General features: G+C 42.3%; 1 long non-coding RNA gene across 1 annotated transcript in view; it reads left to right on the top strand.

The window, feature by feature from the left end:
• Positions 1 to 8,444, top strand: part of LOC146785498 (uncharacterized) — a 150,534-nt gene extending 142,090 nt beyond the window's left edge. The window contains exons 2-3 of the long non-coding RNA XR_014970671.1: positions 7,205 to 7,309; positions 8,364 to 8,444. This is a non-coding gene — a long non-coding RNA (uncharacterized LOC146785498). The remainder of the gene's footprint in view (positions 1 to 7,204; positions 7,310 to 8,363) is intronic.
• Positions 8,445 to 27,278: the final 18,834 nt, after the last annotated feature.

Here is a 27,278-nt window from a genome sequence, read left to right as displayed (position 1 = left end):
CCATAGGTTTCACACATGTTATAGTTAGCTGTACATTTTACTCGTAAAAAACCAATGAAATTCCACGTTATAGTTAGATCAGGTAACTATAACTTGCGCGCCCGCAATCCACTGCTGATGACGTCACATAATACATCACTCATGACATGGTCAGTGGCATCACTCATGACATTACTGATGACATCATCCTTGTGATAGAGTGGCGGTCGCGCGAGTTATAGTTACCTGATCTAACTATAACGTGGAATTTCATTGGTTTTTTACGAGTAAAATGTACAGCTAACTATAACATGTGTGAAACCTATGGTTTTTTCAGTGAATATTTATAAATATAAAACCTACTGGTGCTCGCCAGTAGGTAGTTATAGTTAGGACCTAGTTTCCATTGGAAAGCATTTTTTTACTGGCCTATAACTTTGGCATCGTTTGACCAATCTTCATGAAATTTTCCCCAAAACGTGTCAAAGTAGGTTCCGTGTGTTATGGAAAGATTGGGGGTAATCTGTGCAGCAGGGACCAAGAAATAGGGTGCAAAATAAGGGTGTGTTTATAATGTTAATTCCCGTAGGAAAACGTTGTCGAACCTACAGCCCGAACCCCTGGACGGAATTACACCAGATTTGGCAGAAAAGTAGATTTTGGTATGCAGATTGTGCTTTTTGTTATTTGGTGGAAATCTGTTCAGTAGTTTTGGAGAAATTAACACCTAACAATATAGTGATATCTCTGCTTGCGGATATTTGGCTGCTATTTCGCGGTGGTCACGGTTATTTTGCAGTGACATTGCTCTAAATTGTGAATGGGCGCACCAGTGGAGAAGCTCTGATTGGCTGGACGCAACCTGAACAGAAAGTTGCGGCCCCCATTTTATCAATCAGGAAAGATTCCCAGGGCTGAACATTTCTGTCAAAGCTAACATAAGGAGTCAGGGTGGAGTTATTTGTCCAAAATTGATTTTTTTATCGCTCTGGGTATTGACGGGGATGTCTCAGATATCAGGGCAACACCGGGGAATATTGGTATAAAATATAAAAATATATATATTTGTACACCTTCGCCAGTCACTGTCAAAGACTCATGTACATACACGCAAACTCACTCAGACACTTATATACCCATTCAGATACCCACTCACACACTTATAAATCAGTCACATACCCAGTCAGATACTTATGTACCCACTCACATACCCATTCAGGAACTCATGCACCCACTTACAGACTCACTCACACACTCACGTGTGTACTCACAGACCCACTGAGACACTCAATCACCCACTGACAGACCCACTGAGACACTCACACACTCATTCATAGATCTACTCAGACACTAATACACCCACTAACACTCCCATACAGTCATTCACACACTCAGCCACAGACCCTCTTAGAGACTAATGCACTCAACACTCACTCATACAATCAGACTCACACACGCACTCACAGACTCACTCAGATATACATGGACCCATGTATTCACCCACTCAAAGACTTACACATCCACTCACAGACCCACCCAGACACTCACCTTCCCAGTCACAGACCCACTCAGATACTCATGCATGCACCCATTCACTCACCTACTTAGAGACTTATGCTCTCACTCACAGATCCATTGAGACACTCATACACTGCTTTCACAGATACATTCAGAGACCCATATACCCACTCACAGACCCACTCAGATACTCACACACCCATACAGTCACTCACACCCATTCACAAACCCACTCTGAGACTTATGCACCCAGTCACTGATATACTCAGAGACTCAAATGCCCACTCACCCATTCAGGTACTCATGCAGCCACTTACAGACTTGCTCACACACTCACATATGTACTCACTGACCCACTGAGACACTCACACATCCACTGACAGACCCATTGAGACACTCATATACCCACTCATAGATCCACTCAGACACTCATACACCCACTCACAGACTCACTCAGATACTCCCACGCCCATACAGTCACAAACACACCACCTCAGAGACCCATGCACCCACTCACATAACCTCTCAGAAACTCATGCTTCTAGTCATTGTCCCACTAGGAGACTCATGTACTCACTCACAGACCCACTCAGACAGTCATGCACCCACTCAGACACCCACTTAGACACTCATGTGTTCACTCACAGATCCAGTCAGACAGTCATATACTTACTTTCAAATGCACCTACTCACATATTGACGGAGAGTCATGCAACCAATCACAGACCCATTGAGACACTGATGCACACAGTCATAGATGCATTGAGACAGTCATGAAGTTCGTTACAGAACCATAGATAGACTGATGTACTTTCTCACAGAGCCACTGAAATCCTTATACAGTGAATGAGAGGCTTACTGATACAGTGGTGTATGCAGTTCCACTGAAAGATTTATACACTGTGTTATAGAGATATTAAGGGATTTATACATGTTATGATAGAGTCTTTTAGATAGTAATGTATTTAGTTTGTTGATTATAATCTATTTTGAAGTTAAACATTTTGTATGTGGTGGTGGCTATTGAATGACTGCTTTTGTTTTGTCATTTCATTATGTATTTGCGGTAATCGCGGCTACGATATCATTGCGGTGCTTAGCATCATCGTGAAAACAAAAAATCGGTTTAAAACATTGTTTTTAATCAAGCTCCCCACAAACATATGACTTTAAACCGTGCAGTAAAAAGAAAACTAGAGTCTGAAATACTGTAAAATGTGTGCATATATGTGTTTGACGCCTCTTAAAAAAGTCTTGATCGTCACAGTTACCGCAGGCATAGCGACTCTCGGCATCTTCGCGAAGACAGAAAGTTGGGTTCAAATCCAGTTTTTCAAAAAACTGACAAGAAAAATATGTGTACAAACATGTTTTTAAGCAGTGATGTAGTTAGTAATATGTGTATTGTGATAATAAGATTGAAATATTTAAGTTCACATTTTTTAATGTGGCTGTAGTTATTGAATGTCTGCTTTTGTTTTGCGAGTTTGCGAAGTGACCGCAATGTCGTCGTAAATTTCAAAAATTAAAAATAATATATTTAACAAGAATAGGAACAAAATGTTGGGTTCTTCAGTGGCTCTGACAAGAGCCTTTGCGTTGAGAGTGTGTGTAAGACATTTACAGATAAGACTGTATGCAGAGTTCAGGTTGCTTAGAAACACCCTGTTTCCTTCATCTGTAGAGTGACCTCCTTCAGTCTATGGATTCCATGCATGTTAAAACACAGGTTGTTGTTGTAGATAGATCCCATGTTATGCTCCTAGGGGAAAGCGGAAACAGTTTATTCACATGTTTCCTGCCTTTGTCAATCAGTGGACAAAACTGATTAGACCACTTCCATTTCTGTCTTTGGCATATATTAGAGTACACCAAGACAATGTGAGGGAAAAGCATAATCAAACCAGCAAAAGTATCCTTCATTAGGATTTCCAGTCCTACTCCAGTTAATATGCCAAGGTCATTGCCACCACAGTGCACACTCACTCTCAAAGGTTATAGGTTACAGTTAACAAATATAATTTAGAAAACATAGAAATTCATTGAAAATCAAAGGTTATAGGGACGTTATGGTTAGGAAATAAATGTTGAAAAACCGTAGAAATTCACAAAAAAATCCAAAGGTTACAGTGATGTTAAAGTTAGGAATTAGAAATAAGAAACCTTTGAATCATCAGTGACGTTATTTGAGTTATCATCAGTGATGTCATCAGAAATGTCACTAACCATGTCATGAGTGATTTAATATGTGAGGTCATTAGCACTGCATTGCGGGGGCATGAGTTATAGTTAGCTCAGCTAACTATAACTGCTGAATTTCTCCAGTTTTGTATGGGTGAAATGTCAGCCTAACTATAATGTCCCTGTAACCTTTGGTTTTTTTTTCAGTGAATATATATATATATATTAGACAGTGCTACAGACAAAGTGGCCAAAATGGAATTGCATCAAATTTGACACAAAGCTAGAACTTTTCTCAGAAAACAGTTGTTTTGTGATTTGGTGTAAACTGTTCAGCCGTTTTTGAGACATGAATATTACAAAATAGACATTTCCAGATTGTTTGTCTTCCAGGGGTCCCCGGGGGCCCTGCAGGACTGGAAATGTAATAAATAAAGTGTTGTGATTGGCCAATCAGGCTCTTTCTCCCTTCGTTCATTTTGCTCCAGCAAGACATAGATCAGTCCTATGGGAGTGAACTCCATGACTGGCAGACCGGAACTTCAGAAGAAATATTGTGGCCACCATTACAGTACACAGCACTCGGTCCCCATCTCCTGAAAATGTTTTTAAAAATGCCATTTAATGCAGATGGGAGGTGCACTCTGACCAACAGGCCCTTGTGGGGGTGTCCCAGAGGGAAGGGAGGGACAAAACTAAAAAAATAAATTGGGGAGGGTCAATATGAGGGGGACTAGGGACTCTTGAGGGACTCCTGAGGAACTGGGAAAAATGAAGGCTGTGCACGTCTAGTGTTTGGCCACCCACGGGCGTTTGGGTATGGTAATAAGAGCTTACGTTACGTTAAAAAGTTCAATAAGTCAGTAAACAAAAGCTGATGAATTTCAGTATTTTTTCAATTTAAAAATGTTATATTTTAACTGCCATTTTCACCTAACTATTCCGTCACTTTAACCTTTGTCTTTTTCAGTAAATTGCTGAGGTTTTTGTATATATATAAATAAATGAAAACAACAAAAGTTAAAACTTTGTTATAGTTAGACAGACTTTATTTTTTCTTTCTATACAAACTAGACTATTTTTACATGCACTGCTTATAGGCCTGGGCAGAGTTTGTGGATTCGAGCTACATGGAACTACATGGAGTGGCTAACAAACTCTGCCGCGTTACATGGAGTTCTCGGGCAGGCTGAGTTTTCTGGCACAACCCGTTCGTGTTGCATTTTCCTGGCAAACGCAATGCAGAGTATGTCCTTGCGTTCGTAATCGCACAGAAATTGCTGCACCACACGGGTTGCATGGGTGCGGCCATCTTGTTTTCAACTCTGTTTATGGTGCTTGTCCTAATTTTCAATTCCTCTTTAATCTTTGTAATCCTCCACCCTCCTAATTAATCTACCCCTCATTGTTATGTATTGTATTAGTGTATGCCTTTGTGTCTGTGCATTTTACGTCTTTTTTTGTGGCTTTTTGTATTTTGTTTATTTTCCCCCTTACTTCCTTATTTCTTGTTTTGTTTTCTTCTTTTTCCATTTTCTTTCCTAATCTTTACTCCACCCAGTGCCATGGCAGAGAAGGGTCATCTACATTGTGGGAGGTGCTGCCACCCAGGTGTGCAACCCAGGGCGATTTTTACTGAGGAGGAGGTGGCAGCACTAGTTATCTTTGTACAGTGCCACCTCCCCTCCATGCTGGCAGCAGGCCCAGTTGTGGATACACCCTTCTGGAGCGTCGACTGCGCTGGGGGAGGATGCTCCTATGCGGCTGGCACACCAGCTAGGTTCAGCACACTGTCCAGCAGCTGTTGCACCATTTGGTGGATATTCTTGATGTTGAGATTCCAAGGCTCTTGAGTTTTAGGGGCTGATTACGAGTGAACACCGCACTCATGCTGGCGGAGGTCCATCTGCTGCATTACGACTTTAAAAGTCGTAGCGGCAGAGGACCACCATCTGTGCCAGGGAACAATCAATCCCTGGCGGTGGCAGAGCTGTGGCACAATAGAAGATGCTCGGCAGGACTGGAGCAGCCCGGCTGAGCATATTACGAGTTCCAGCACTGCCAGCCATTTCATGCCGGGAGCCCGGAACAAAGGGGGCCTCACAGGGCCTACATGCCTCCCGGCATGGGGATACATTCAGGGGGACACAACATGTGCTCTCCTGTCTGTATTTCCCTAAAGTTCCAGCACTGCATCAACGTCACCGCCGATGCCATGCTGGAACTTTCTTTGCCGTTCCCATTGTGGAGACTGTTTTTCAGGCACCGCCATAGAAAAGGCAAAGGACTGTCCGCTTTACACGAGTTCAGCTCGTAAAAGTGCGGGCGGTCCTTGCGCGGCTTTGGTGGTGCTGTGTTGATCGAGAGCCGGCGCAGCACCGCCAAACTCATAATAGCCTTAATTATTTGGTGTGTTTGTGTTCTATAATGTTAAAAAAGTTTTCCAAATAGCAGTTCACACTCAGAGGTAAGGTAAGTTACATTTAGTTTATGTTCAGAATATTATTATTATGTTTCTGCTAGGCAGGTGCTCAGCGCTACCTAATCGTATTCATCATTGGCGCTTGCTTTGGCTGATTAATTAAGAAGCCATTGCAGATCCTTCTGTCCTCCTGTCACTATAGTAAATCAGTAAAATCAGTGAGTTAGTGTTTTCTGTGACTTTGTTTATGTAGTTTGTACAGTTTCAAGCTATTTCACAGAGATATGCAGTAATCATCTGTGCACTGCAAACAAGCATTGGTAATGCATCGGTTTCACCTATGCAATGAATAAAGAGCTGTTTTCATCAATCATCGTCCGGGAGAAGGAAAGACCTTCCTGACACAGGAGTGGAGAGGATATGGGGCAGCTGTCAGACCTGCTGACTCGAGAGCTGGGGATCCCGGTTTGAGTCTCAGGGGCACCACGTAACACCCTGTGATTCTATGCAAATCACTTAATCTCTCCGGGTGATAAATTGTTATATAAAAATGCTGCATGAGTAAGAGGCAAAACTTTATGAAAATATAGTTCCACCAAAGCAGATGTTAACAAACAATTTTCAGCGGGAAACTGATAAGAGAGGCAGACGAGGAACAAGTATCAACACATGCAGGAAAATATGCTACAGGCAATAGAAATGGAGGAAAGGTAATTGGCCGCATAGGAATGAAAGAGAAGCCAGGAATGAGAGGAGGCAGGATGTGAGTCCCTCTTAAGTTTATAATTAAAAACAATAGATTTTTCAAGCACAGCGCAAGTGCTGTACAGGCGAAACCGAAAAAGAGATACTGACTGAGAATAGAATCAAAGATCATTCACTGCAATGCCTTAGTTCCAAATAAAGTTTTTGTTAAGGAAATTTGGAATAGGTATTTTTGGATTAGTATGGGCAACTCTACGATAGTCGATAGACTCAAAACTAGTACTATAGGCAATCTGTTTTAGAGAGTACAATGTGAATGTGTTTGCTTCTCATAATAATTTTGTGGGGATTAACTGAATCATTAATCTATTTTTTTTACTTTCCCATTTCTTACATCAGCACCCTTGGGCAAGAAGAGGGACGCTGCGGAGGCGGGTCCAGGAGAAGCTGGTCAGCAGGAGGCGCCAACCACCAGGGTCGCTACCGAGGGCTCTGCTAACCCCAGTAAGTCCTATTATTTACTATTATCATTTCCCTAATGTTGGGTTTTCTGATTGTTGTGGGCTTAGGGTAGAATCTTGAGGTATTGAAATGTTGGTGCTGGGTTCCAGGATGGGAGTTGCTGCCTGGAGGATGGTGTTGCTGGTGAGAAATAAAGCTGCTCTGACACCCTTACCTGCTGTCTTCCTTTCACGTGACAACGAGGACGGGATATGAACCCACCCATGCAAAGCACAATCAGTTAGCTCTTTTTTCCTCTGCCCATTATGGTACTTTTAAATTTTGTCTTGTTTTTTTTTTCATACTATCTCTTTTTTTACCAACACCCCTATTCAATTTTTATTTCATTCTTGTTATCCCTGCATTATCTTTTATTCCGTTAGTACATGTTTTTTTTTTTTTGGTAGCTGACTTTTTTTGGTCTGTGCTAGTCTCTAGTTCACTTATCTTCTGCTTTGATGGTAATACTCTTTCTCTCTTTCCAGTATATGTTGTAGTATAGTAAGACTGAGAACACATTTTTGGTACTCTACTGTCCATTGTGAAGATTGCAAGCCCAAATAAGCTTGTTGAGAAGGCATTCTTTTTCCTGCTCATGCCCTGCTCATGCTTCAACAGTTGAGTTAATGAGAGAGTAGCCGTGGTCATGGACCGCCTCCCCCACACCCAATGTTGTGTGTTGTGCAATTCATTTATACCATATACCAGCTGTTTCCATGACAGTATAGCATAGATGTGAAAGTATGAGGTCCCATTGCATTTTGCCAACCAACACCATATATCTTTCATTGACCATTATTCACCCCTTCATTGTGTTTCAATGACTAAGTTATCATGATCATCATAGGTTATAGGTCTGCCACTCTATTATCAAATGTTTTTGGTTGGCTTCACTACCTGGCTTGTCTAAAATTGTGATGAACCAACCAAATGCCCAGAGTGATATTTTTGTTAGAAGATACTGGAGTGCTAACCAAACTGTAGTGATGTATTGGGGTTGTATTTGTTAAGGGGAGGCATATCTGGAATTTAAAATATGTATAATGTTTTATTCTAGCCACACAACCACCAGTGACTCTGGCTCAAGTACCACTGCAGGAGGAGAGTCAGTTAAATGAGGAGAAGCTGGGGCACTGGTAAGTGACATAATCGCTTGCTTCTTGACAATTACTATTATACTCACTAGCTAGTCCCAGGGCATCATCAACTCGTCACCTTCAACCTCCCAGCTTTACCAGCTGCAGTGGTGGTTGATTTATTATGGCCTCTTCTATCTGCAACTCAGTAAAAGCACACATAATGAGCATTGATAGCTTGAGGGAAATGGGAAAGAATGGAAGGTCAAAAGAAAGGATGGTTAAAAATGATATATAATATGAGTGAAGGGTGGGTGCATGTAAGGGTGCATGGGTGGGTAAAGGGATGGGTGAGTGAAAGAATGGTTAAAAGAAAGAGTGGGTATTGATATTGAATGGACAAATAATGGTTCGGAAATTTTGGTGAAAGACTGGATGAGAGAAAGTAAAGCCTAAATCATGGTGGCTATGGGTGAATTAGAATAAAAGGATGAATGGATATTTGGATTGCTTGGATGAATAAGCAAGGCAGCTCTTCTCATGGAGAGGAGCATGCTGCTCACCTACTTCGCTTACTTCAATTTGTGACTGCAGCACGAGCACTAGAATCTTATAATGTATTTATGAAGAAACTAGGTTTACAAATAAACGTATCAAAAACCTATGTAATGAATTGTGGCAGGGGTAGCAAGAAGCAGAAGGATATCTTTCTAAATGGGAGGAAGCTGGCGACTACTTCTACTTATCCCTATTTAGGGTTATTAATTGACGACAAGGGCTCTTGGGGCCAAGCTATAAATATTGGGAAGCTTCTGTTTGCAAAAACCACCACAGCTCTTGTAAATTTCTCCCAAAAATTGGGTAAGAGGCCCCCAACTGAACTAATTAGGATCTACAATGCAAAATGTAAATCTGTAGCAATATACGGGAAAGGGCTATGGGGCCACCGAAACGTATCTGAAATACAGAAAGTGGAAAATGCGTTTTTTAGATATTTATTGGCAGTGCCTAGAGCTGCATCTACTTTTATATGTCACACCGAACTAGGCTTGCCATACATTACAGATATTATAAAGGTGTAACCGGTTGTCCTATGGCACCGGATTTGGAAATCACAGTATAACACATTTAATCAGCTGGCATTGCAAGATAGCCTAAAGCTAGAACATACCCTTGAGATAGGATGGATGAGATATATAAGTGATTTTATGATCGATCTTGGAAAACCGGAATATTATTATAACCCCCAGACAATTTGTGCCATCCCTGGAAAAGAATTTAAAAAACAGTGTATGCAGTATATGGAGAGCATTAGATTTGCGAATGAGGCATCAAAATCTACAGTCCAACCAAATCTATTGATAACTGTCCTTTTTAACATCCAACCATACCTTCAATACACCTTAAAAGGGTATGACAGATTCGTTCTTACCCGCTTCAGACTAAATGTTTTCCATAGGTTGGTAAGTTTTCCAATGGTCAATGACTGGTCTAAAAATGTAATGAACTGCCCGTGTGACAATTTGTCTACACAATCGACGATACGTGTTGTTTTGCGAATTTTAGCAGGATCTAAGAAAAAAGTGGATAAAACCCATTTTAAAAATATGGGGCTTGCGACAATGCCGCCCAGCTTTTATTGCCCTCCAATTCTTAGATAATGAATGTCTAACAAGCAATGTTGCCTTATTTTTGAAGAACAAAATCAAGTGTAGGAAACAATTTGATTTAGACACCTCTGATTGTAAGAGCAGGATGGTATTGTAACGTCTTTTCTTGAAGATTGCTAAGAATCTATAATGTAAATATGAGGGTTTAATCTTCCTCTATCTTCCTTTATCTTTTGCACGAATAATTGTAAACTAATGGGAAATTTTTATAACGTTTTTTTTCATATTCTTGGCTTATTCACTTCTAAAAAACAAAGAAATGTGAGAGATATTTTATAAGTGTATGAATATTTTAACAGAAATTCTGAATACGTTTTAAAAATTGGATTTGAATAAGTTGGCAACTTTTATGAATGTACATGTATGCTTTTATGATTTTTTATGTGACAAAAAATCAAATAAAGTATTTTTGATTGATTGAGTGACTGCAGTGTTGGCTGTGCAATGTGTGTCTGCTTCAGTTAATGCAGCATTTACAAAGGTTTCAATGCATTGCAAACCGAACTTCAATTTGTAACTGCAGTGTTGGCTGTGCAATGTATGTCTGCTTCAATTAATGCAGCATTGCAAACCGAATACACAAGGTGTCTTTCCCTTTGGCCAAATAGTCACCTCTTACTACTACCTCCTTTATTCTTTCCTAAGTTCTTCCATCCCAGCCTACCAAAAAATTGAAAACTTAATTCTTGGCATGTGCCACATTTGATTATATAGCCATGTGAATTGATTCCAAAATATATTTCATGGTTTTCCTTAACAGATTTATTTTACAACTGTTCAGATTTTTCCCATTTGACTTATGTCGACTTGTACTGTCACTGAATAAGCCAAAGATGATGAATCAATGATCAGTGCAGTGACAGTAACCCCTCTATTCTATAAAAAATGGGAAACAGCCATCACACCGTATGTGTTACAATGCATGCGATTACAATGCAGTCGTTGCAACAATCGAGTTGTTACATCGCAGTACCATTACAACGCAAGTCATTACAATGACTTGCTCTAGGGGGTCTCTAAACTAAGGAATGGTATAACTTACTATTCCAACACCTTCTCTACTGTTGCACACACTGGAGTTGGAATAGTAAATATACTATTCCTAAGTCCAGCGTGCCCCCGAGAGCAAGTCATTGTAAGGACTTGCTTTGTAATGGTACTGCGATGTAACAACGCGGTCATTGTAATTACCGTGATGTAAAAGGCTATATGCATAACAAATGCTCTACACTGCCCGCCTAATTCCTCTACCCTGCCCTGCAGTAAAGTAGGTCAAGTTTCCTTTCCTTACTGCCCAGTGAATGAATTTGTTGGAAATACTATGTGGTGGTGGGCAAGGTCAGTGAGTTAAGTGGGAATAACTGTATGATTTGATGTCAAGTTTGGTGTATGGAATACGCTGTGAAAATCATGCAAACATAATCTATATATCCTGTTCCTTTCCCTGTAGTGCAGTGCATCATTTTCCCCAATGTTTACTTACGGCAGACAGGATAATATCCATATTTCATACGTGAGGTGGCTGACGTAGTATCTTATTTATTATATATCTACCTCTTTGGAGTCGGGGTAGAACGAGAAAGGCATTTGGAGAAGGGCATGGCTATTGGAACTAAAAATAGATAATTCTCAACCACAGCTACCCCAGCTGTAGACAGTAGCAAAATACCCAATGCACTGGCTAGCAATGAGCCTGGCTCCATCAATTTAGCACTTGTACTCCATAGTGCATAATGCCTTACTCATTAAGGAGAGGTAATTTATTTTTCCACTCTAAGTGTCTGTTTAGTTAATTGAAAAGCCTTTAAAAGAAAGAAAAAAATCACAGTGTTTTTAATCCAGTTTTAGTCTTATTCTGCGTTAATACTTCTCTGCTCCACAATCAATGCGAGGCACATGTGGGTAAAACATAAAATTGGCCTTGTAACTCTCCTAATCATAATCACAACAAATTCCAATGTCCCTAGGGGACCAGCAATGTACTGCTACTGTGCTACCCACTAATTAAAAAAAAAAATACACAGAGCATTATTTACAATTTGTCTTTTTTCTTTTTGTTTTTCTCAAGATAGCTAACCCGGGGGGTGAACTACGCTCCGCTCGCGCAGTTTGTGCAGTTTCCCGCACTCCGCATTATGTGGAGCTCTCGGAGTTCTGAAAACTCCGCTTCGCTTCACGGAGTGGAGTTCCAAAAAACTCTGCTTCGTGGAGCAGTTTTCTTCCTCGCTCACGATCGTTAATGTCAAATCGGCGACCACGAGCGAGGAAAATCATCCTCCTGGCGAGAATATTTCCTCGTTTGCGATCGTCAACATCAATTTGGCGAGCGCGAGCGTGGAAAATAAACATCCCGGCGAGATTTCTCAACGCGGGGTGGTCAGGTTTCTCATTGTGAGTGGTCGCGTATGCTCGCGACCGCTCGTGATGAGAAACTGCTTATTCACGTTGAGAAAGCTGCCGCTTGAGTAAAAATCTACTCGAGCGGCAGAAAATGGAAAGAAGGGACTGCTTGTGCTGTGCAAGTTGCTGTTCGCGATGATTGCACAGTGCGGACAATCATCCACACTGTGCAATCACCGCGAACAGCATTTTTCTATAGAACTCCGCCGCTTGCAGAGCTCCGCATAGCACGGCAGAGTTTTTTGCCACTTCGCGGAGTTCCGCGTAGTGCAACTCCGCGAACTTCGTCCAGGCTTAAATATAGCTACTCCTGCTGGTTCACCCGTAGTACCCAACAGGCAGGAGATATCAGCCCGTCTGCAGCGGTGTAGACTGGACCATAACCAGCAGGAATACTGGCAGCTGGTGGTCCTGGAAGAAGAAGTGGCAAAAATACCTCCCTCTCAGCCAGGCCCCCGATGCAGCCAGTCCCCCTCAGCCTCCAGCCTCCTGGCCATACCATGGCCGGTGCCAACCCCAGCGGACAGCAACTTCTGCTGACCCCTCCCACTCTCACCCTAAGTAGGCAGGGTATGCCTAGATGCGGGTCCCTTGCTCACTTTGCCATTGGATCCAAGCTAACCTGGCTGATGAGGGGTGTTACTCTGAAACCAGTCCCATGATGCTTGTTTCTGGTCCAGGGAAGACCTGGCTTGGCAGTTCAGGCTGGACTGTTCCCATGAGGAATAAGGTCAAGCCTGATTTGCATTTGGCTGGGTCTGAACTGGGGTGACGAAACGAGCTAAAGAACGATGATGAATTCAACCCAGATCTAAAAGTGACTGGGGGTGAGTGTCTGAAAAGTTTCAGCGCTCTGTCCATCATCTCCTTGCGTTTGCTTTCTTAGCCCTCCCGTTCTGACAGCAGGCCATTGCTGCGATGGGACACTATAGAGAGCCAGCTCATCAAGATGGAGCAGAGCCTAGACCAGCTTCAGACCCAAATGGACAAAGCCCTCTTCTGGTCCTTTATTAATGTTTTGTTTTGGTGAGAGTCACATTGTGGTGGAGAGGGTCTATAAGGGAGTTGGGACTGGGTTCTTTTATTTGTTTGACATTTTTGGAACACTGGTGGTTGGGTCAATTTGTTTGGGGAGGGGGGTGTACCTGTTGTGGGTGGAGAGGGTGGGTTGGTTTGTAAAAATAAAAATAATAAAGGGCGAAATTAATATATTACATCAAATTGTATGCCTGAAGTAGTTTATTTGTGTTTTACTTTTACTTTACACAGTTGACTAGTTTATACGCAGCCTGTTTATCTGCTTGTAGGAGTGTGTAGGTGGTAGTGCCTACTTCTACTGAGGTAGTGGTTACTAGTGCAGGTCTCTGCTGGGGCTTTGCAATATGGGAGCTGGCGGTGCTACCTGCACTACATCCCTTGGAACAGATTGAATAGCAATGTTGGACTCCTCTGTGACACCTTCCACAGTGACTGCCTACTCACTGTCATCCTCCTCATCATCCCATTCCATAAGTCTTTAAGAAACTTTTATTTTTCCACTACGTTCCTGGCGTCTCCTGGACTCTGCCAGGGTCCACTCCATGTCTCTAGCATCATCATCAGAAGTGGTGCTTGGAGAAGATGGTGGAGTAGTACCCTTCCTTTCATTGCTGGAGATCTGGGAGCCAAAGATTCTAAAGGAGAAGGTTCTTGCTCAAAAGGAAGCTCATCCTCCTGTTCTGTTCCAGTATCAGGAAGATGTACTATTGATGGCTCCGACTGCTGTCCACTTTGCTCTGTTTCCCGAATCGATTGGGTACTAATTTGTCAAAGGGACACATCAAATTCAGTGTCACTGCTCGTCAGTGTCACCGCTGAAGAGATTGGAGGACTGACTTTTGACTGCAGAGGCCTTCTGTTTGGCAGTACCTTGGGTGATGTCTCTTTTCTTGTGCACCTAAAAGCAAACAAGCAAGAAAAACATTTAGTGTGAAACGGGACATTGTTTGCAGTTTGAATTAGTACAGACAAAAGCAATATTAGTGTGGTTGTTTAATTAGGTAATATAATAACCACCTTAAAGTCAAACTACACCACCATACCACAAAATGTTATTCCCCATCAGTATAACACACAATATACAGAATGATAAAGCTCTTTCCTTTATGTCCATATATTTTAAAGGAGACCCCTCTGGCACTGAGGGAACTGCATGGTTAAATGGAATAGTTATCTTTAAAATAATGGAGGTTATTGTACGCCAAAAGCAGGCAATGTGACCCAGGGGGAAATAGAATAATCATCATTACACAAATTAATGATGTTGATGTGTCTACGTGCACTGCAGCCAGAGTGTCCAGAAGGAAATGGAATTATATACCTAAAAAAACAGAAGGCTGGTGTGTGCCTATGGTGTATGGATGGATGGATGGATGGATCAACTGAGGCAAAATGGAGAAAAAAATTAACAAAATGAACCAAAAAGTTTAATTAAATAAATTTGAATACAACAATTAAGATGCAAAAAAAAATTACAATTAACAAAATAAAAATAAAAATATTAAACAGAGAGCATTTACAAAGCATAAATAAGAAAATTAAAAATAAGGAAATTAAATAAAGAATTAAATAAATAATTACAAAAAAAAATAAAAATTGAAAGGATAAAATAAACATTATAATTAAAAAATAATAATAATAATAATTGCTCATGTTTATATAGGAGGATGAGAAGAAACCTATTGGAGGTGTACAATTAAAAATAAATAAATAAATCCATCTAATATATAAGCACGGTTCCTCAAAATCATATTCTTAATATACATACTACAGTGATCCTCAAGCATATTATTCAACTGTTATCTCATCCATCCATGCAGGTCTATGACAAAGGCACACTGGTTTGATGCACAAAATGGCTGTCAGATAGTGCCAAATGGTCAAACAACAACAATGAGCAAGGAGGCATGGGGAACAAAGAAGACATGCAGACCTAAGGCAAAAGTACACTGGCTGACTATAACAAATGGCTGCCAGTCACATGGTAAAACAACAACCAGCAAGGAGGCATAGTCACAACAAAGAAGACATGCAGCCCTAAGGCAAAAGCACACTGGCTGGCTATACAAAATAGCTGCCAGCCACATGGTAAAACAACAACCAGCAAGGAGGCTTAGCCACAGCAAATACGACATGCAGGCCTATGGCAAAAGCACACTGGCTGACTACACAAAATGGCCACCAGCCACATGGTCAAATAACAAGCAGGAAGCATGCAAAACAAAGAACACATGCTGGACTGTGGCAGAAGCACACTGGCTGCCCACACAAAATGGCCACCAGCCACATGGTCAAACAACAAGCATGCGGCATGGAAAACAAAGAACACATACAGGCCTATGTACACTGACTATACAAAAAAATGGCGCCTGGTCACATGGCATGGGCAACAAAGACAAATGTGCCTGATAGCAAACACCCTCACACATTGGCCAGAAAAAGAAGGCATGGTAACACTGGAGAAAACAGCATTAATTCAGCAATGCCAAAAACAAAAATTAGCTGGGGCAAAAACATTTTACAACAACACACATTCTCCAAATGCATCAAATATATTACCCCAACAATACACTGTTTTCAGAATAAAACGTGAAATGCTCCCAAAAAACCACAAATTTCGTATTTTAATCCAATGCCATCCATGGCTTAAATGATGTTTCAATTCAACAGACACCACAGAAATAGTTGTTTCATGCACCCATGACTAGTACTGGGCCTACTGGCTGGAAGTACCATTGGCATGCTAGCCCACATAGTTAATTTAATGAATATTGCAAATATATAAAAAAAAAACATGGAGTTAAATGTATTAACAGTTTTCCTTTACACAAGAAGAACAAGTACATGCAAAAAATAACTAGGCCCCTACTGAAACTGCTGGCCACCCACCAAAATAAATTTAAAAAAATCGAATAAAAGTGCAACTAAATCCTGGTGCATGCCCACAATCAAACAAACAACACCCTTATACAACAGTTTTTTACCTTACTTGTGAAATCTCAAATACAAAGTCCTTAAATGCAATGATATATATGCAGCAGACAAGGAGAGTGATCCTCCCAGCTCCAAATCCAATTGAAAGTGACCAGGAGATACGCAATGCACTGAAAGAGCCTTCTGGACATGAACAAGAAGCTTTCGTCCCTGGGGCACTTCCTACCAGTAGGAAAAAAAGGGAAATAAGGCTTCTCTCACAAAAAACAAACTACTCCAAGATCCACCAAGAGAACAAAATCCACCCGAAAAGCCTCTCAGCTCCTTCTCTAGCACAAAATCTGCTCGAGTGGTGCATTCGCGATAGGCACTATATTGGCGCCATCGCGGTCGGAAACCATCCAAGCGAACACAAAGTATTGTGCGAACTTGCTAGAGGCCCAAAGACAAATCTTGAGCGCCAAGGAAGGAGGAACTCCAGGCTCCTCCGCGGAGCGTGGAGTGCCCAAATTCCACAAACTCCACGAGCGGAGCGGAGTTTACTGCCTGGGCCTAACTAATTATACCCTTTCATTATACATCACATCTACCACCTGACACAATAGCATTCATGACAGCTCTTGTATGGATGTGAATGAGTTAAAATAATTTGAAGGTGCATGTAAATGATAAATTTCACATTTCTAATGTTTGTGTACTTTAAGTTTGGTTTGTATAAAAAGAATAAATAAAGTTATAGTAATTTAAAAGTGGTTTATAAATTATAAATTTAAGGTATAAGTATGAATTTAGAATTTCTAATGTCTGGGTAATTTAGTTTTTTTTTTGTGTAGGAAAAACAAATAAAGTGTCCTAACTATAACAAAGGTATAACCTTTGTTTTTTTTATTCATTTCATGGTTTTTATTTTTTAATCAAAAAGTGTTTCAAATTTTAGAGTGTACTGTCATCGATTGGAGTGTTGCTAAGTTGAGTGTCATAGAGTACAGTGCCGTACAATGTGGAGTGATGTACAGTGGAGTGGATTAGAGTGGAGTATTGTAGAGTGGAGTGGCATACAGTGACGTGGCATAGAATGGAATGGCTTAGAGTGAAATATTATAGAGTGGAGCGCCGTAGAGCGGTGTAGTGTTGAGTGACATACAATGCAATAGTAGAGAGTGGAGTGGCATAGAGTTGAGTGGTATACATTAGAGGTGCATACAGTGTAGTTACATAGCGCAGAATAGAGTGGACTAAAGTGGTGTACAGTGGTGCAGAGTCAAGTAGTGTAGAGTAGAATAGCATAGAGTAGAGTGGTGTAAAGTGGAGTTACATAGAATAGCATAGTATAGAGTGAATAGGTACAGTGGCGTAGAGTCAATTGATGTAGAGTGAAATAGCATAGAGTGGAGTGGCGTACAGTGGAGTAGTGTTCAGTGGAGTCATGTACACTGGGTGGCATACAGCGGAGTGGCATAGAGCAGAATAGCATAGAGTAGAATGGCATAGAGTGAAGTGGTGTAAAGTGAAATATCATAGAGTTGAATGGTATAGACTGGAATAGCATAGAGTGAAGTGCTGTAGAGTGGAATAGCGTAGAGTGGAGGGTCCTAGAGTGGCATAGAGTCAAGTGGTGAACAGAGGAATAGCATAGAGGTGAGTGGCATAAAGTGGAATAGCAGAGAGTGGAGTGGCGTAGAGTGGAGTGGTGGAGTCGAATAGCCTAGCGTACAGTGGTGTAGAATGAAGTGGCATAGAGTGGAGTGGCGGAGAGTGGAATAGAGTAGAGTGTTGTGGCATAGAATGGAATGGCATGGAGTGGAGTGACATACAGTTGAGCGGGGTATAGTGATTGTCATAGAGTACAGTGATGTACAGTTTAGTATCATAGAGTGGAATAACGTAGAGTGTAGTAGCATACAGTGGAGTAGGGTCTAGTGGCATACAGTGGAGTTGCATAGAGTGCATTGGTGTACAGTAGCATGGTGTAAAGTGGAGTGGTGTAGAGTCAAATAGATTAGTGTGGAGTGGCATAGAGCAGAGTCTTGTCCCATCATTTCCCACACTTCATTAACTATAACTCGCCCCTTCTCCATGCACTAGTTATACCCGTGCATATTACATAATTTATACGATGTGAAATGACAGCATTCATAACAACACTTATGACATCTCAAATGTTGTGGTTTGTGAGAACACGGTGCATTATAGAGTGGTGACTTTTAGTTAATGTAATATGGTGAATGATGCAACAAGACTGTGTACGGAGGTGCCCGAAGTACAGTAAATTGAAGGCGGTGCGTAAATTCTGAATTTAAATTATAACTATAAGTTTAGAATTTCTAATATTTGTATTGTGATGTTGGGTTTCCATAGGACGAATAAATAAAGTCTTCATAACTATAAAGTAGCTTTAACATTTGGTTGTTATATTAAACTAAAAAGATATTTATTTATTTTAAAATATGTTTCAAACAAATGTAGTGGTTTAGAGAGGGTGAGGGGTGTAATGTAGAGTGGAGTAAAGTGTCCTATTTAGAGTGGGGGCTCGTACAATAGAGTGGAGTGCTGTTCTGTTGACTGTTGTAAAAGTCTCATAGAATGTTCTACAGTGTACAGTGGGGTGTATGGGCACAGGGTGCAGTACCATGTTAAAGAGTGGATTTGCATAGAGTAGAGTAAAGTGTTGTAGAGTAGAGTGGGGCAGAGTGGAGTTTCATATAATGGAGTAGAGTGGGGTAAAATGTCATATAGTAGAGTTGAGTGGAGTAGCGTAGCGTAGCATTCAGGGGAGTAAAGTATTACAGAGTGGAGTGGAGTGGGGTTTTGCACAGTACAGTGCCATGGAGTGGAATAGACATGAGTGGCGTAGCATACACTGGAGTAAAGTGGCATAGAGTGGAGTGGCATGTCTAGAGAATGGTATGACATATCATAGAGTGTGGGAAACTGTTGTAGAGTGCAGAAGAGTAGAGTGGTATAGAGAGGAGTACAGTGTTGTAGAGTGGAGTGAGTCAGAACACAGTAGCTTGTGGTACAGTGGAGCTGCATAGAGTGTTGTAGAGTTAAATGGCATATAGTGCCATTGAGTAGAGTGGTGTAAAGTGGGGTAGTAGAGTACACTGGAGTAGAGTGGAATACTGTGTTATATAGTAGAATGGAGTAAACTGTGGTAGAGTGTCATAGAGGTGGTTAAGTAGAGTGGAGTAGAGTACAGTGTGGTAGTGTGGCAAAGAGTGGACTTCAGTGTTGTACAGTGACATAGACTGGAGTACAGTGTTGTAGAGTGGAATGGCATAGAGTGCAGTAGATTTGGTAGAGTGGAGGGGCGTAGAGTGTTGTAGAGTGGAGAGGAATGTCGTAGAGTGGAGTACACTGCAGTGGCATAAAATGGAGCGACGTTGAGTGCAGTATTGTACATTGTTGTGTAATGCGTGTTATATCATAGAGTATCGTGGCATAGATTGTCATGGCATAGAATGTTGTGGCGTATAGTGAATAGGCATACACTATAGCAGTGTAGAGTAGAATAGCGTAGAGTTGAGTAGTGAACAGTGGAGTGGTATACAGTGGAGTGGCCTAGTTTGGAGTGGTGTACACTGGAGTAGGTTAGAGTGGAATAGCATAAACTGGAGTGACATACAGTGGAATAGCGTAGAGTGGAGCAGCATACAGCAGAATAGCATAGAGTGGAGTAGCATACAGTGGCGTGGCATAGAGTGGAATAGTGGAGAGTGAAGTGTACAGTGCAGGGACATACAATGGAGTGGTGTATAGTAAAGTGAAGTAGAATGGAATAGCATAGAGTGGATTTGCACACATTGGAATAGCATAGAGTACATTGATGTAGATTGGAGTGGCGTAGAGTGCAATAGCGTGGAGTGGAGTGTTGTAGAGTGGAGTGTTGTAGAGTGGAGTGGTGTACAGTGGAGTGGGATACAGTAGAATAGCATAGGGTACAGTGGAGTAGAGTGGAATAGTATGTTATAGAGTAGAGTGGAGTAAATTGTGATTGAGTGTCATAGAGGTAGTTGTGTGGAGTGTCGTAGAGTGGCATAGAGTGGGCTACAGTATTGTATAGTGACATAGATGGAGTTCAGTGTTGTACAGTGGAATAGCACAGAGTGCAGTACAGTGTTGTAGAGTGGAGTGAGTCAGAACACAGTAGCTTGTGGTACAGTGGAGCTGCATAGAGTGTTGTAGAGTTAAATGGCATATAGTGCCATTGAGTAGAGTGGTGTAAAGTGGGGTAGTAGAGTACACTGGAGTAGAGTGGAATACTGTGTTATATAGTAGAATGGAGTAAACTGTGGTAGAGTGTCATAGAGGTGGTTAAGTAGAGTGGAGTAGAGTACAGTGTGGTAGTGTGGCAAAGAGTGGACTTCAGTGTTGTACAGTGACATAGACTGGAGTACAGTGTTGTAGAGTGGAATGGCATAGAGTGCAGTAGAGTTGGTAGAGTGGAGGGGCGTAGAGTGTTGTAGAGTGGAGAGGAATGTCGTAGAGTGGAGTACACTGCAGTGGCATAAAATGGAGCGACGTTGAGTGCAGTATTGTACATTGTTGTGTAATGCGTGTTATATCATAGAGTATCGTGGCATAGATTGTCATGGCATAGAATGTTGTGGCGTATAGTGAATAGGCATACACTATAGCAGTGTAGAGTAGAATAGCGTAGAGTTGAGTAGTGAACAGTGGAGTGGTATACAGTGGAGTGGCCTAGTTTGGAGTGGTGTACACTGGAGTAGGTTAGAGTGGAATAGCATAAACTGGAGTGACATACAGTGGAATAGCGTAGAGTGGAGCAGCATACAGCAGAATAGCATAGAGTGGAGTAGCATACAGTGGCGTGGCATAGAGTGGAATAGTGGAGAGTGAAGTGTACAGTGCAGGGACATACAATGGAGTGGTGTATAGTAAAGTGAAGTAGAATGGAATAGCATAGAGTGGATTTGCACACATTGGAATAGCATAGAGTACATTGATGTAGATTGGAGTGGCGTAGAGTGCAATAGCGTGGAGTGGAGTGTTGTAGAGTGGAGTGTTGTAGAGTGGAGTGGTGTACAGTGGAGTGGGATACAGTAGAATAGCATAGGGTACAGTGGAGTAGAGTGGAATAGTATGTTATAGAGTAGAGTGGAGTAAATTGTGATTGAGTGTCATAGAGGTAGTTGTGTGGAGTGTCGTAGAGTGGCATAGAGTGGGCTACAGTATTGTATAGTGACATAGATGGAGTTCAGTGTTGTACAGTGGAATAGCACAGAGTGCAGTAGAGTTTTGTAGAGTGGAGGGGCATAGAGTGTCACAGAGTGAAGGAGAGGGTCACAGAGCGGAGTACACTTGAGTGGCATAAATTGGAGTGGCATAGAGTTCAGTGTCATACACTGTTTTGACATAGAGTGTTGCATCATAGAATATTGTGGAGTAGAGTGCCATGGCGTAGAGTGTTGTGCCATAGAGTGGAGTGGCATACAGTGTCAATCGATCAATCATTAGATTTGAAGAGCTCTTCTTGTCACCTATGAGGGTATCCAGAAGCTGGCAGGGTCCAGTTGATTCGCCGAATAGCCAGGTTTTCAGGGACTTTCGGAACTCTGAAAGAGATGGGGAGGACCGTAGATGAAAAGTTAGCTCATTCCATGTCTTTGCTGCTAGGTAGGAAAAAGAGCGCCCTTTGCATCTGCTAAGTTAGATGCGGGTGTGAGGGTTAGAGAAAGCCTAGAGGAGGTGTCTGGTGAGCTGATGGAAGGTCAGGCGGAGTTTGAAGTAGGCAGGTCTACAGCTGTGTAGGGCCTAGTATGCATGGGTCAGGAGCTTGAACTGGCATATTTTCTGTACAGAGAGCCAGTGGAGTTCCCTGAGGTAGGGGACAATGTGGGTTTGTCTAGGAAGATCCAGGCGGAGTCTGGCTGTGACACTCTGTATGGTTTGTAGTCGTCATCGGAGGTGAGCTGCGGTCCCTGCATTGTGAGCGTTGCCATAGTCCAGTCAGCAGGAGATGAGTGCCTAGGTGATGGTGAGTCTTGAGCTTTGGGGTAGCAATTTGAATATCTTATGATGCATCCGGAGGAGGAGACATAGTTGGCCTGTGTCATCATGAATATCTTGCTGCCCAGAATGATGCCTAGGTTCCTAGCGTGGTCAGTGGTGGTAGGAGTAGGTCTGAGTTCTAAGGGTCACCAAGATGCATCCGATGGGGAGCTTGTATTTCTAAAATCAGTGCCTCTGTCTTGTCTGAGTTAAACTTCAGGCAGGTGTCCTTCATCCAGTTATCATCACCTGTCATGCAGTTGTGGATGGTCTTAGGAAAGGGAGAGGATGAGTTGTGTGTTGTCGGTATCGGATATGATGTTGAGTCCATGGGTTTTGGCAATGCTGGCCAGAGGTGTCATATAAGTGTTGAAGAGGGTGGGTCTGAGCAAGAATCCTTGGGTTACTCCACAGATGATTTCATTGGATTCAGAGGGAAAGGGTGGGGAGGTGGACTTTTTGCATTCTCCCAGTGAGGAAAGAGGAGATCCATCTCAGATGCCCATGTTCTGCAGCCTTGTGATGAGTGTGTGGTGGGACACCATATCAAAGGCAGCCAAGAGGTCTAGCCGCAGTCTCTTCTTGTTCGAGTAGGGCTTGGATGCCATCGGTAGCCGTGATGAGGGCTATCTTGGTGCTGTGGGTTTTGCAGGACCAGGATTGGGAGGAGTCAAGTAGGAGGTTCTGGTTTAGGTGTGAGGAGAGTTGTTGGTTGATGGCTTTTTCTAGTACTTTGCCTAGGAACGGGAGCAGGGATATCAGTTGATAGTTGTTGAGTTCGCTGGGGTCACACAATGGTTTATTTAGTAGGGCACTAACTTCTGCAAAGTTTCCAGTATCGGGGAAGGTGGCCTTAGCGATTGAGGTGTTGAACAAGATGGTGAGTATGTGGCTGATTCTGCCTTCGCCTAGGTTGGTGAGGGCAAGGGTTGGTTAGGGCCTCTAAGTGGCAGTGGTATACCAAAGGGGGCGCAGGGGGAGGTGGCCGGCACCTCCTGCACTTAGATTCTGCCGCCGCGGAAGGCAAACGAAGGGGCACCCACGGTTGGCCTAAGGCCTAGTTATGCCATTGTTGAGTGGACTGTGTTCATGATGGAGGCAGTGTCCTGTAGGGCGAGCTTGCTCCATTCAGTTAGCTGGATGTCTGTGGTGGTAGCGGGGTTGTGTGTCTCTTGAAAAAGTCGGTGTCCTTGGGTTTGGGTTTGACGATTCTATAGATGTTGGAGATCTTGTAGTGAAAGACGTTAGCAAGATTGTTTCAGAGTTCCTGTAAAGAGATAATATTGTTTGTTGCAGCTGAAGGGTTGGAGAATTTTTTGACGGTATTGAAGAGGTCTTTGCTGTTATTGGAGCTTGATTTGATGTGTGAGGCAAAGGCCTTTTTCTTCAATTCACTCAGCTGTCTGTAGTAGAGGGTGAGGGCAGTCTTGAAGGAAGTCTTGTCGGTCGTGACCTTGCTCGTGTGCCATCTCCTATCTAGTTGTTTACAGTGTTGTTTAGTGGTTCAGGGGTCTTCAGTTTACCACCTAGCCTGCTTGGTGGACCTTCTATGGTTGTTGTTGCCAAAGGGAGTAACACCGTTGGCGCAGTTGGTGATCTAATTCTTGCTGTTTCTGATGTTCTGGTCTAGGTTGTTGGAGGAGATGTGGTGGGGGTGTTGATGGTGTTGAACCATGTGTCCTTTGAGACTTTGCTCCAGTTGTGGTGGGGGTGTTGGGCAGACTGGGGACACAGGTGATTTTGAAGTGGACGGTGGAGTGGTCGGTCCAGGTGTGGTGTGGCTGTACCTGTTGTGGTACCTGGAGGTGAAGAAGGGGTCTAGTGTGTAGCTTGCGGTGTTCGTGGGGTTTTGGACGAGTCAGATGTTGTTCATGCTGTCATGAAGATTGGTAGTGTTGATGTCATTGTGGTCATCAAAATGGAAGTTGAGGTCGCCAAGGAAAATTTAGTTGTTGGAGTCCATGGTGAGGGGGCGATGAAGTCAGTGATAAAAAAGCAGAAGTCTGGTTGTGGTCCTGGAGGATGGTAGGCAAGGGTACCTCTGATGGTGATTTTGCTGTCTGTTTGTTAGTGTGGTAGCGTAGAGTCAAATAGCTTTAAGTCGAGTAGCGTACAGTGAAATGGCATACAGTGGGGTGGCCATAGACTGGAGAAGAGTGTATTTGAGTGGGGTAGAGTAGAATAGCATACACTGACGTAGCGTTGAGTGGAACACTGTACAGTGGAGTTTCATACAGTGGAATAGCATAGAGTGGACTGACGTACAATGGAGTAGCATACAGTAGAATAGTGTAGACTGGAGTAGCATACAGTAGAGTGGGGTAGGGTAGGCCGGAATAGCATAGATTGGGTCGGCGTAAAGTGGATTTGCATACAGTGGAATAGCGTTGAGTGGATTGCCGTAGAGTGGCGTAGTGTAGGCTGAAGTGGCTTAGAGTCGAGTGGCTACAATGGAATGGCATAAAGTGAAATAGTGTACAGTGCAGTGGTGTAGTCAGGAGTTTCCTACAATGGAATACATAGAGTGGAATGCCGTACAGTGGTGTGGCGTAGGGTGGAATACTGTAGAAAGGAGTACTGTACAGTGGAGTGGCGTAGACTAGAATGATGCAAAATGGAGTGGCGTAGAGTGGAGTGGAGTAGAGTTGAGTGAAGTACAGAGGAATAGCATAGAGTGTTGTAGTGTAGAGTGGAGTGGGGTATATGGAAGAGGCATACAGTGGAGTAGTGTGTAGTGGAATGGTGTACAGTGGAATAGCATACAGTGGAGTGACAAGGAGTGTAGTGAGGTATAGTTAAGTGGCGTACAGTGGAGTGGCATAAACTGGATGGGAGTGGCGTAGAGTGTAATAGCATAGAGTGCAGTGGTGTAGAGTGGAGTGCGGTAGAATGGAGTGGTGTACAGTGGATTAGCATAGAGTGGTGTGACATAGAGTGGTGTGGTGTAGAGTGCAATTGCATACAGTGGAGGAGTGTAGAGTGGACTAGCACAGAGTGCAGTGGCCTAGCGTGGAGTGTGGTACTTGAAACAGATGTAGAATGAAAGTGGGTAAATGGGTGTAAATGTAATGTGGCAGGATGATATACTATAAGGTGTAAATGTTAATTTTTGGTTGTAGGTGTAAATAGTGTATGTGTTTTAAAAGCCACAAGTGTTACAATACTTAGGGCCTAATTATGATCGAGGTCGGACAAGCGTGATCAGAAATTGTGCTGCGGCCCATTGTGCTACGGCCCAGAAAAGGGTCACAGTGCAAGCCGCAGTGGAAAAGGGGATGTTTTGAAACATCCATGCCCCGTGTGCCAGGCACCACATGGTACCATGTGGTGCCTGGCACACAGGGTGTGGATGTTTAGGAGGCACCTGAGGGTCCCCCCAACGCCTCATAGTGGAGGCCCACGGGCGGCCCCCACCAGGCCAAAAGGTGGGGAAGAAAATCTCTACCCTGCCCCTAGTATGGTTTATTTTCTTCTTTTTGCAGGACATGGGACTGAGCCCCTGAGTCCTAAAATGACAGTTCCCACATCTTTCCTCATGGGGTGGCAGCCAATCATGTCTCATCTTTTGATCTGTCAGCTTTGCAGATCCTCTGCGGCGTGCAATGTACATACATTTTGGACCATAATTTCTCAAATACGATTGAACAGATTACACTAAATTACAAAAAGTACGCTTTCTGGACCAGATTTAGCCTTTTGTCAAATTTGGTGTAATTCCGTTCACCCATTTTTGTAGTATCGCTGTTCAATTTACATATGGAAAATCGCATGAGACAAACGTGTTTTGGGACCCCCCTTTTTCTCAATCCCTGCTTGATGGGTCACCCCAAAATATCTGTTACAGTTTGGGAAAGTTTTGTGAAGATTTGTTACACGGCGCCAACGTTATAAGTAAACCGATAAGATCCATTTCCTATGGAAACGTGGCACTAACTGCAACTTCCCAGTTGTGACTGCCACCTGGTAATATATATATAGAGATATATATATAAATATATATATATATAAATCTATATATATATACATACATATATTGACTTCAAAGCATTCACAAACTTCCAGCGCGTAGTGAGAATGAATGCACGAACTCCTCTTCGTCGGTGAATAACTTTTTTTATTGTTTACTCCCTTCTGCCTGCCATGACGCGTTTCGGCCGGTAAAACGGCCTTGATCACATGAGGCTGGCTTTGCGAGAGGCATTTTTAAAGTGATAGCACCCGTGTCACATGATGAGTAGACATAAAAGATATACTGTATTACACAATTTGTTCCCCTGCAGAAAAAAAACTCATATTGTGTGTGCTAAAACAGTTACAGATCAAAGTAATATGCTTATTGTAAATCAATATGTAAATTAAATACTTGACACACATCCTATAAAATAATATATACATGATGTAAGAAAAGCAGGAATGCTGTTGACTTAATAAGTTCTGGATGCCGTATGAGATTGGTGGACAGAGCAAACAGATCGGGGCAATTTTATATTACTGCATGAATGCAACTTGTAAGGATTGGTCACCTGTCTGATGCAATACGTCCAGATAATATTAGGGAAATATTGTAAAAGCTATCCATTCATAAATATATTTATAGGACGAATAAAAACTGCAGGTGAAAATTGTGTTAATAAAATCCTATATCAGTCCATCTAAAAAGTGATATCCCATAAGGTTAATCCCAATATATGAAATGTGCGTATGTATGGATGTGCAAAAGTTGCTGTAAAGTACAAAGTGCAAATATTGTGCAAAATTTGCTGAGATCTAAAATGTAAGACTAGTATGCACGTTTAAATAGATTAAATAAATAAAACTTATACAAAAGTATATTGTTTATAT

The sequence above is a fragment of the Triturus cristatus genome, chromosome 11, assembly GCF_964204655.1.
Source record: "Triturus cristatus chromosome 11, aTriCri1.1, whole genome shotgun sequence".
Taxonomy (NCBI): domain Eukaryota; kingdom Metazoa; phylum Chordata; class Amphibia; order Caudata; family Salamandridae; genus Triturus; species Triturus cristatus.
Note: the sequence above shows the minus strand (reverse complement) of the source record. Positions and strands in the feature narration are given on the sequence as shown.